At 36.4% G+C, this 12,564-nt stretch overlaps 1 long non-coding RNA gene across 1 annotated transcript; it reads right to left on the reverse strand.

Moving 5' to 3' along the window:
- Positions 1 to 3,302: 3,302 nt before the first annotated feature.
- LOC108891397 (uncharacterized) lies at positions 3,303 to 10,404 on the reverse strand. The gene is made up of 4 exons (XR_001962305.2): positions 7,944 to 10,404; positions 6,810 to 6,888; positions 5,219 to 5,280; positions 3,303 to 4,424 (listed from the first exon to the last, which is right to left on the reverse strand). It is a non-coding gene; the product is annotated as an uncharacterized LOC108891397 (long non-coding RNA).
- Positions 10,405 to 12,564: the final 2,160 nt, after the last annotated feature.

Genomic DNA, 12,564 nt, shown 5'->3' on the forward strand with positions numbered 1-12,564 from the left:
ATCAAAAATCACCAAAAAATGTCATAGTATAGTATGGCATCAAAAATCACAAAAAATGTCATAGTATAGTATCAAAAAATGGTCAAAAATGTCATAGTATAGTAAGGCACAAAAATGGTCAAAAAATGTCATAGTCAAAAATGTCCAAAAATGGTCAAAAAATGTCATAGTATAGTATCAAAAATGTCAAAAATGTCATAGTATAGTAAAAAAATCACCAAAAAATGTCATAGTATAGTAAGGGGTCAAAAATGGTCAAAAAAAATGTCATGTATAGTAAGGGGTCAAAAAAAAAAAATGTCATAGTATAGTAAGGCGTCAAAAATCACCAAAAAATGTCATAGTATAGTATGGGGTCAAAAATCACCAAAAAATGTCATAGTATAGTATGGCGTCAAAATCACCAAAAAAGTCATAGTATATGGGTCAAAAATCACCAAAGCAGTGACATCATAGCTATATAGTAGGCGTCAAAAATGGTCAAAAAATGTCATAGTATAGTAAGGCGTCAAAAAGTCAAAAAATGTCATAGTATAGTAAGGCGTCAAAGAAATGACATAGTATAGTAAGGTGTCCAAAAATGTCAAAAAATGTCATAGTAAGGCGTCAAAAATGGTCAAAAAATGTCATAGTATAGTAAGGCGTCCAAAATGTCAAAAAATGACATAGTATAGTAAGGCGTCAAAAAATGTCAAAAAATGTCATAGTATAGTAAGGCGTCAAAAAATGACATAGTATAGTAAGGCGTCCAAAAATGTCAAAAAATGTCATAGTATAGTAAGGCGTCAAAAATGGTCAAAAATGTCAAAAAATGTCATAGTATAGTAAGGCGTCAAAAAATGACATAGTATAGTAAGGCGTCCAAAAATGTCAAAAAATGTCATAGTTTAGTATGGGGTCAAAAATCACCAAAAAATGTCATAGTATAGTATGGGGTCAAAAATGGTCAAAAAAAATAGTCAAAAATCACATGTCATAGTATAATAAGGCATCAAAAATCACCAAAAAATGTCATAGTATAGTATGGTCAAAATGGTCTTCATAGTAAGTATTCAAAAAATGCAAAAAATGTCATAGTATAGTATGGGGTCAAAAATGGTCAAAAAATGTCATAGTATAGTATGGGGTCAAAAATCACCAAAAATGTCATAGTATAGTAAGCATCAAAAATGTCAAAAATGACATAGTATAGTAAGGCATCAAAAAAGTCAAAAAATGTCATAGTATAGTAAGGCGTCCAAAAATGACATAGTATAGTAAGGCAAAAATGTCAAAAAATGACATAGTATAGTAAGGCGTCCAAAAATGTCAAAAAATGACATAGTATAGTAAGGCGTCAAAAAATGTCGTCAAAAAATAAAAAATGACATACTATAGTAAGGCGTCCAAAAATGTCAAAAAATGTCATAGTATAGTAAGGCGTCAAAAATGGTCAAAAAATGTCATAGTATAGTAAGGCGTCAAAAAATGTCAAAAAATGTATAGTAAGGCGTCAAAATGTCAAAAAATGTCATAGTATAGTAAGGCGTCAAAAATGTCAAAAAATGTCATAGTATAAATCAAAAATGTCAAAAAATGTCATAAAGGCGTCAAAAATGTCAAAAAACATACTATAGTAAAAAAATGTCAAAAAAATGACATACTATAGTAAGGCGTCAAAAAATGTCACGTCACATAGTAAGTAAGGCAAAAAAAATGACATAGTATAGCGTCCAAAAATGGTCAAAAAATGTCATAGTATAGTAAGGCATCAAAAAAGTCAAAAAATGTCATAGTATAGTAAGGCGTCCAAAAATGTCAAAAATGTCATAGTATAGTAAGCGTCAAAAATGGTCAAAAAATGTCATAGTATAGTAAGCGTCCAAAAATGTCAAAAATGACATAGTATAGTAAGGCGTCAAAAAATGGTCGTCAAAAAATGGTATAGTAAGGCGTCCAAAAATGTCAAAAAATGTCATAGTAGTAAGGCGTCAAAAATGGTCAAAAAATGTCATAGTATAGTAAGGCGTCAAAAAATGTCAAAAATTTCAAAAAATGTCATAGTATAGTAAGGCGTCAAAAATGGTCAAAAAATGTCATAGTATAGTAAGGCGTCAAAAAATGTCAAAAATTTCAAAAAATGTCATAGTATAGTAAGGCGTCCAAAAATGTCAAAAAATGTCATAGTATAGTATGGCATCAAAAATCACCAAAAAATGTCATAGTATAGTATGGGGTCAAAAATGGTCAAAAAATGTCATACTATAATAAGGCATCAAAAATCACCAAAAAATGTCATAGTATAATAAGGCATCAAAAATCACCAAAAAATGTCATAGTATAGTATGACATCAAAAAAAGTCAAAAAATGTCATAGTATAGTAAGGCGTCAAAAAATGTCATAGTATAGTAAGGCGTCAAAAAATGACATAGTATAGTAAGGCGTCAAAAACGGTCAAAAAATGACATAGTATAAGTAAAGCGTCCAAAAATGTCAAAAAATGTCATAGTATAGTAAGGCGTCAAAAATGTCAAAAAATGTCATAGTATAGTAAAGCGTCCAAAAATGTCAAAAAATGACATTTTTTGACATTTTTGGACGTTTTTTGACATTTAAGGCGTCAAAAATGGTCAAAAAAAGTCAAAAAATGACATAGTTATAGTAAGGCGTCAAAAAAAGTCAAAAAATGTCAAAAAATGTCATAGTATAGTAATACTAGGGTTGGGGTTAGGGTTAGAGTTACAACCCTAACCCTAACCCCAACCCTAGTGTTGTAACCCTAACCCTAACCCTAACCCAATTGACTTGGTCTTGACAGTTTCTGTGATTAACATGTTCTTTCTCTGCAGGAGGAGAAGACCACATCACCTGAGGAGGACATCAAAAGTAGTTAAAACTTTTTAAAGATGTTTAGAGATGTTTAAGACTTAAATAAGCATATCTCTGTATGTGTTCATTATTGCATTAACTGTGAGGTGAGAACAAAACACACAATATTTCCAAGTGGTAAAACATCTATCATTATCTTTGCTGTGGTTTGTTATATATTGTCTAAAACAGAATCAATAAACTTTTGTAGCTTTTTTTGTCACTTATAGGTTAGGGTTAGGGTTAGGGTTACAGTTTCTTTAACCACTTGTAGCCAGAGATTAGGGTTAGGGTTATGGCTTTTAGCCACTGTTGGCCAGAAGTTAGGGTTAGGGTTTTTGTTACTGTAACCTGTAAACCAAAAAGCCATAACCTCAACCCTTACCTCCAGCTAAAAGTGGCCCTTGGCCAAAATTATTCACTTTCATATAATAATAAACAGACAAGCAAAATATTCAATGTTCAGAATAATTTATTTGAGTAAGAGCAATATAATTCTTTATCAGCAGGGAAATAGTAGCAAAGATAGAAAAGGGCATGATATAAACAAAACAATATATAAAATAATGTATAAAAAGTATTAACACAATATGAGCAGTATAAACAGGACTGTGTGTACAGTAATAGATTGGATTTAAGTGCTGATATTGCACAGTTTGAAATAACAAAATACCAAAACAAAATTACAAAAAATCTTACCTAACGCACACTGTGTAGAGATGTGAGTGAACACTTGTGGGTCTGTGGAGAACCAAAGTAAGATGGCTTCTTAAAGATAGTTCCTTTGTCTTAAGCCGCATGTCAAAGTATAGCAAAGTGTCAACAACAGACTAAACATGTCATATTTTAATAAGGCGTCAAAAACCACCAAAAAATGTCAGTATAGTAATGCATCAAAAACAATCCAAAAATGTCACAGTAATGTCATAGTAAGGAATTTTAAAACATGTCAAAAACTGTCATAGTACAATCAAGACAAAAAAATCAAAAATTAAGAACAAATATCATAGTATAGTAAAGCATAAAAATGTCATAGTATAACCCTAACCTCTGGCTAACATTACCCTAACCCTAACTTCTGGCTACAAGTTGCTAAAAAGGATGAAAGTGTAAAAATGTCATAGTATAATAAGGCGTCAAAAACGGTCAAAAATTGTCATTGTATAGTAAGCTGTCAAAAAATGTGGGAAAAAAACATCAGAGAAAAGTATGTCATAAAAAAAATTTAAGAAGGCCATCGTATATTGTGAAAAATGTCTGTGTATTCTGTCATTAAAAAATATCACAGGATATTATAAAATCTATGTGTCGATGTTTATCTCTTAACTATGACATAATTACAAATCCATTTACAGGAGTTTCAGAACTATTTCTAGACATTACTGTAACTGTAATAATTAGATAAACACACAAATATGTGATACTGACAGAGTTGTAAAAAGTTTAGTTTAACTCGTGGTAAATAGGTAACAATAATGAATAGGGGCAGTTTAGGAAAGAAAAAATAGAATTACTGATCAGTTTCTGTGATTAACATGGTCTTCTGCAGGAGGAGAAGATGAGAGCAGCTGAGGACCTGAAGTGGATGAAAGAAAACAAAAGTGTTATGAAGCTGTTAATTAGTTAAAAGACCTCTACCATCTAACTGCCTGTAAACAGTGCTGGTTTGCTATTGTTCAAATGAAAATACTTTTTTCTACCATCTGTAATGCAGTCATGGGCACATTTTCTAAAGACTAATATGTCTTTATTAAACATGTATGAGAACATCCAACTGCTTATGATACAGCAAATTAATAATTGTATCAGGAGCAGTTAAATGATTATAAAAATGCTTAGTAGACATGTTCATCTTTAGAAATTGTGCTAATAACTACATTAACCCTAACCAGCTCTAACAAGTGTTTCCTTGTGGTCAAATGTCTGTCATTATCTTTGCTGTGATTTGTTAAATGCTGTCTGAAATAAAATCATTGAACACATCTTCCTAAACTTTTGAACTTTTAAAGACCTATTTCTAAACGTTTTGATAATCTATTTTTTAAGGTTTTATATATTTTTTTATTTTATTTATTTTATATTTTTTTATTAGAAGTTTTATACCTAAGGTTGCATGTTTTCTCTCTCTCTCTCACTAAATATATATATATATATATATATATATATATATATATATATATATATATATATATAGTTACCTATATTTTTAGACTTATTTTTTGCAGCTACATTATTGAAAAACAATAATACTAATTAAATAAGTTACAGCAACTTCACTTTGTTGCTATTTGTTAAAGACAAGGTTTTTACAGTGTCAAACTGCAGCCGAGATAATGACAGTCAGACTGAAAAGAATAAAATAACACTGACCTTCTGGAAATGTCTTCACATCTGTCTCTTCTCTTTGTGACTTAATGGTTAAAGTTTGAATCCTGTAGAAAAAAACACAACAAACATTAATGTAAAGATGTGAATTTTAACACATCAAAATAAAAACACAGAGACTTTCTGGGTATTAAACTTCAAAATGTCAAAAGACAGAGAAGTAAAAGATACTAAATCTACAAAGAAACCAGAGAGTGGACTAACTGGTTCTGGACTAATCAGAACTAGAAGAAGCTGCTCTGGAGAACTTACTCCACCAGCTCCTGATATTCACATCAGTGGATGGAAAGATTTGTTTCTACAAAGTAGGGCTGGGCGATAAAATTATATATATATTACGATAGAACCTTTCCTGGACAGACATTTAAGGCATGATTGATAACAACGTCGATAAAACTCATTGCACCTCTGTTCTGACAGACAATATAAAAAGCCAATGATAATGAGGATAGCGCAGCGCTGAACCAATCATGAGGATGGAACAGTTAGAGACACGTCATGTTAGGTTGACACACGCAGCACAGACTAACACAAGACTAGCACATGTGCTAATGTTTTGGGTACTGCAGCCGTGCACAGCAGTATGTCAGCAGTAGGAGCGACATAAAAGAGAACATGATGACAAAAAACGTTAATGAAAACTCAAGCGACAGCGTTAACAAAAACACTCCAATGGACCAGCCCCAAATGATAGAGGACTAACAGGTACAGAGAGCCGGTAGAGACAGACACAGCTGATAAAAACTCTGTGGAGTTTGTCCCAGTAGAAAATACAAAATACAAATACAAATCTGACGTCACCTAGTACTTGCTCCCTTTATCTTATCTTTCTCTCTCTCTCCCTCTCAGCCCAAACAGGTATTTTCTGGTTTCGTCATTTTAAGACAAGATATGGTTGTAAACTTTACACTACTGCTGTGCTCTTTGTGTGAACTGTGAGGCCGCTTTAAAAAAAGTCACTAAAAAAAACAACTTATCCATTGACACTCAGTGAGTTGAATCAGGGTCTTCCACATTTAGGGGGCAGCCCCAAAATTGACCTTATAGTATTTTCACATCTCACTCAGGAGTAAAAAGGAACCTCTAAGTTCGACAGAAACGGCGATATGATTTATATCGTGACATATATTGATATTGATATGAAAAATCATATTGTGATATGATTTTTTTTTTTTTCATGGAACTGTACATTAATGAATCATATTGTGATATGATTTTTGCCCATATCGCCCAGCCCTACTCTGACACTGAACTGAATAAGCACAATTTTATGATTTACTGCACTAATGAGAAAGACAGGGGGGCGATAGAAAGAGAGGGAGAGACAGAAAGAGAGAGAACGAGACAGAGGGAGAAACGGAGAGAGAGAGAGAGAGAGAGAGACAGAGAGCTGATGTTTAAATTCTCCATTTTCATGGAACTGTACATTAATGAACTATGTAAATACACTATAATAATGGGTGAAGTCTTTTTGTAACAAATCAAACTATTCAGACTGAGGATCAACTACTGAAGATATATAATTTAATGTCAGTGCTCTGTGTTGGATAATCAATGTAAAGTGTTTGTGAATTACCTGGAGGCCTCTGTCCTGGTCTCAAAGAACTTCTTCATTGTACGAAGACTCTCTGTGAACGTGGACAAAGTGGTGACACCTGGAGGGAATAAAAAGCAAAATATACAAAGGAAAATGATCAATACACTACTACTTATTTCCCATCAACAGTTTAACCACAGCAGCCGAACCAGAACACTGTGTTGTTGTTGGTCAACGTTAGGGGAGTGTTTCAGAAAATGGGCTGTTTACTGTCACATATGACAAGAAAAAGCTTCACAGCTTTATGAATCAATAACATTATATATTTATAATTTCCATATCAATTGTCTGTCAACTAATTATTGGAGGAATTACTGTGAACTGCATAATAAAAACTTAAGTAAATGTAATTCTACTTCAGTCTACATGCAGAAAATTAACTGACGTTCTTTGAGTTTTTAAAATTTATTATAACTAATATAATTTTCTGACAATGTATAGACACGATTAATTTGCAAAGTGCAACACTTATAACCTCATTAATAAAGACTAGTTAACCTGCAAAACCTGAACAGTGTTTAAAAAATACAACACTGAAAACTAAAGACTAAAACTTTGACAAACACACTGAGTTTTGAGGGGAATAAATTAATCATGTCACTACAATATGACTTTACTGGTTTCAGAGGGAAAAACTATTTTTAAAATAGTTTTTATCAGAATTTCTGACAGTAATCTCAGCTCATACACTCATGACCTACTCTCACAGAGTTAAAATCTAGTTTTCAAGTTTGTATTTAACACAAATCTGAGTCACCACAAACAAATTTCTAATCAAAAATAAACACAACAGGGGATCAGTGGATGGCTATGGACAGATTACTACCATGAAGCTACAAAAACACACAAAACAACAGAGGCAAAAAACTGAGTCGCAAAATGATCACAACATGATAATCACACAAAGTAAACAGTTACCACCCTCCACAACTCATGTCAGGGACGCCTCAGTCACAGAAACACAAACACACTCTTACCCACGCGATATAAACGACTGAAAATGGAAGTAAATGTTACAAGGTTAATGCTAATGCTAACGCTGTCTGATAATGTTGGTGCTAACGCTAGCTGATAATGTTGTTGCTAACGCTAGCTGCTAACTGTTAGCCTTACCTTCGCGCCGTCGGTGTGTTCAGCGTCCGGTCTCACTCGTGTTCGACACTAAAAGCAGCTCCGGTGTTCGTGTTAGCATCCAGACCTCTTCGATAAAGACAACACAGCAGCTCCGGTGTTCGTGTTAGCATCCAGACCTCTTCGATAACGACGACACAGCAGCTCCGGTGTTTGTGTTAGCATCCAGACCTCTTCGATAACGACGTTTCCTCACAGTACTGACAAACAGATGCAACGGCTCGCGCTTGGTTTAAATCTGCTTTCCGACCTGTTTCCCCGCCTCTCTATGCTCCTCCCAGTAGATCATGGCCAATGAGGAGACACGTCGCCACCAATGACGACATACGTCAGCTAACATTGGCAGAAAAATGCTGATTGGCCGGTCTAGCAACCGCCTCTGATTGGTCTTAAAATGCATCCGCCGTAGAGACGGGGAGAAGCCTGAGATGTATTATAAGATCAGGAGAACAGCCATGCGCCAGATGCATCGTCAGTGCACAAACTCTGAAGCTGAGACTCTTTTATTCGTGACTGTTTTCTGACAAACTGGACATAAGCCACATGTAATATGTAATAGCCCGCTGACGCCTGTGGGCGACGGAGGAGGATAGGATCAGCATCCCCGGGAACTTCAGGTGGAGGTACTGCAGGTCGCGCTTCATCACTGCGACCAGCTCCATCCGTGATCTTCTACACGATGAGGATTCATCACACTGAGACAGTTTAAGGCTTAAATAAATAAAGACGTGTGAACGGATGACAGGTTTAATGAACTTAAGTCACCATAGACTGTATGTAAAGAAGAAGAAAACTGTATGAAACATCACCTACAGTGTAATATCAGTGAAGCAGTGAAATATATTAATATATTAATGAAAAAATACATTTGAGAACAAAGGCTGACAAGTGACTGATAAAAGCAAAACTAAACCACAAAATCTAAATATCACAGTGTGTGTAACTGAAGTTTTACCTTTAATTTTACACATCACTCAGTTGCTTTACTTTTTAATGACATCTGTGATAAAAAAAAAAAAAATACAGCACAAGTCATAACACCACACAGAGTGGTTTCATTGCAGGGACAATTATGCTTTGTCTTTGCTTGGTGATTTGAGTCATTTCTGGCCTGAACACAAAAACTTGAGGATAACCAAACAAGTCATAACAGTCAGTGAGTCAGTGAAAGGATTATAATACTTTCTGTCTGCAGTGATGTACAGTTAATGCTGCTGCATGTGCTGCCTGTGCTTCAGCGCTGAGTGATCTGAGGAGACATTCCCTTATCCAGTGTGTGTTCCCCGCTGACAGCTGGGAGGAAGCGGACACATGCACAAAAAGCAGCTGCAGCTCGGGGTCACGTTCGGGACAAAATTGTTCCAAATCACGAAGCAGCTTGCCGAGTGCAGCACGCTCACTCTCAAACTTCAACTTCTCTGACACACACTTGTGCCTGTAAACATTTAGGGTAGATTTACAATCTGTGATTCTGTCCACGCAGATCTGAAGTCTTCCTGTGTAACAGTAAATATTAATGACGACATTCAGCACACAACAGGTTTTATCAATTCAGTCTGAAACCCAAAAAACTCTGCTAATCTGTTAATCTGGGTGTGGTTGTATTGGACTTGAATGACAACAACAGGTAACAACTCCACACCTGTTGTCCGATTCAAATGTTGCTAAATCCTGATTGGTGCATGGCAGCTAATGATACCACCTTTCTGCAGCAGAAACACGCCCACTTCAAATCCAGAGAGAGGAGCGGAGACGGAGAGGAATGTCTCGTGTGAAACAACCACAGCTGTTATAACTTTGAAACAGTGTGTTCATGTAGGAACACAGAACACATGGGAGGAAGCTGACTGAGAGGGACTTTATGACAGACTTTATGATATATCAGAAAACAGTCATTTTTATACTTGATTAATAGTTTAACTCATTTATCAAGTGAGAATATCTAAACATTCAATATTCAACATCTTTAAATATGAGGATTGACTTCATTCTGTATGAGTGTAAACTGAATATATCTCTTCTGAGGACATCACATTAGACTGTGAGGGCTATTTCTTCATTACTTTACTGATGATAAAAAATATTTGTTGGCTGCTGCTCTACATGAAGTATTACTGCTCTATCAAGTGCAAAGAAATAACCAAAGCAACCAAATATAAACTGCGCATGAAAAAAAAGTTAGGATTATGAAACTGCCATCTGTGTTCCTGTAGAAGTTAGTTAATTAGTTCAGTATCATGATTGCATTTGGCAAGCATGACTACACATGACTCTGCACATTTCTGATAACTCTCTGTCTAATTATTAGTTTACAGCATCTCAGGAAGGATCATGAGCTGATCTCGACACCCACTAAATAACTCTTAGTTATTTAAATCTGCTGTATGAACACAGCGGAAAACTATGATCATATTCTAACTGAATATTTATAAAAGATAAAAGACTAAAAACACACAAGTCGGTTAAAGCTCTTCCTCCGTCTCTCAGAAGTTAAGCTACACTCAGATGATTTATTCATTTGCCCCATTTCATTGCTTTTGGAATCGGGGATGGATCTACTTCCCTCTCTTTCTCCCCAAGCATCCATCCGTCCATCTGGGAAACATCACCGACATCAGGCCTGATGTTAAAACCTCCAGATGACAGAAGCAGGTCAGAGGACACGACGTCACCTGACTGTCTGCTTCAGGTGTTCATGGACAGGCAGAGAGGAGCTGAGTGAACTGAAAGAAACAAACAGATGGGATTTGGATTTATCGTGTATGAGGTGCAACATGCTGAATGGAACCTGTGCATATATATCTGCAGTGAACCTGGGTATATTTAGAATTTATTCTACATTAATGTTGACATGATTTTCTACAAAACATTTACCAAACACAGTTGAAGGTCTCAGATGTTTGTCTGAGTCGACGTTCAAAACCTCTGCCTGAAGAAAACTGGCAAAAAGTAAATAAGAATAAAACGTCTTTGATAATCTGTGATGTGAACATATTTTGGTTTGTACCAAGTTTGTATTGAAGTTCAACACCCAGCCCAGTTTGCACCCCTGTGGCTGTTTCATGGATCCATAAGATTGTACAGACACAGAGGAGAAAGGATCACATTGTCCTGTAAACACTGCATCAGACCACATCATTTCCAGACCGCATCTAGTTTCCCTGACATGTTCAGATTGTAGGAGATGCAGTGACTGTTTTATAAACTGCATGTGCAACCTTTCAGAAATGTCAGGTCTATATTCTTTGGGGGGGGGGGTAAACAGCTTCCTGATTGGCTGCCTTGTATATGCAACACTTCCCCTCACTGACAAAGTATTATATCCAGGTCACACACAACAAAAGCCCGAGGCTCAGGTGTTTCCTCTCTGACCTCAGTGAAGGACAGGAAACTGTCCCTATGGCTCGTTTCATGACACATATGGTTTCTTTTTAGACACATCCTCCTTAAACTTCCTCCTTCAGTCTAATGTGCTGCTGCAGAAACTCAGAGAGCAGAGACACTCACTGTAATTCTCCATACCTCTTTAACAGCCCAGACTATGTGATCTTTCAGCCTTGATTCAAATGTTTCCAGATGTTACAGACTTTATATCTCTGTGAAATCAGAGCGAGCTGCTGCACGTGCTCACATGATAAATGATGCATCCCCGTTTTATCCAGTTTGAATGAGATTCAGTCTGTCCTGTCCTGAGGCTCGCTCATTGGAGGGAAATTGGACGGGCAACGTAAGCGCTCGTCTTGAATGAGAAAATAGCTGAGAGGAACACACACACACACACACACACACACACACACAGCAGGCTGACAGTAGTCGAGCAGCGGCGGAGGGAGACACACACACACACACACGGGCTGAGTGTCTTGATGCAGCCTGTAGAAGGAGCTCATTATCATTTTTGGAGTAAACACATCTTCGTCATCGGGAGTTTGTTTTTTAATTAAGAGATTCGCGTCATTACGACCGCGCGCGCACATTCCTCCGCATCTGCGCATCTCCAATTACAAATCAGTGTCTTTTTCTCTCCACGAGAGCGCTGTTTGCATTTTTCTGCCCAGGACGAAGCTTCACAGTCATGCTCGAGTGGCGACTGGCGACGCGCTCCGTCTGAAAATCTGGTCTTTAACGGGGGAAATGGAAGAGCAGCAGCAGCTCTCCAAACCAGAGAGCAGGAACATGGACGCGTGTCTGACGACTGAAGCAAGAACTGGTATGTTCTGTTGTTTCTATTACTGCGATCAGCACTGTGCTACTTTATCACTGTGTTGTAAACGTGCAGCATTTTAACCACGCTGATGTGCGCGCGGACAAAAACATTCAATCATTAATTATACATTTTCATAAATCAGATCTAATATGTCGCTGTCTTTGCATTTCATCCGTCCTGTTTCAGACTTCTGTCCTATCACGGCTTTTAGTTTGAGGCGGGGTGCGTGTATTTTTTAAATGGCATTAATTCGTGTGGGCTTAGAACTCTGAGCAGACCAGAGGCATGTGTACATATCCGCCTCCTCTGTCCACGCATCTGGGACAGATGTTTTAAGCTTAATGAGCTCAAGACAGTTTCCCTCCTCTCCTCAGCTGCACTCTCTTCACTCTGGTG

The sequence above is a fragment of the Lates calcarifer genome, unplaced genomic scaffold (genome assembly GCF_001640805.2).
Source record: "Lates calcarifer isolate ASB-BC8 unplaced genomic scaffold, TLL_Latcal_v3 _unitig_1945_quiver_2655, whole genome shotgun sequence".
NCBI classification, from domain to species: domain Eukaryota; kingdom Metazoa; phylum Chordata; class Actinopteri; family Centropomidae; genus Lates; species Lates calcarifer.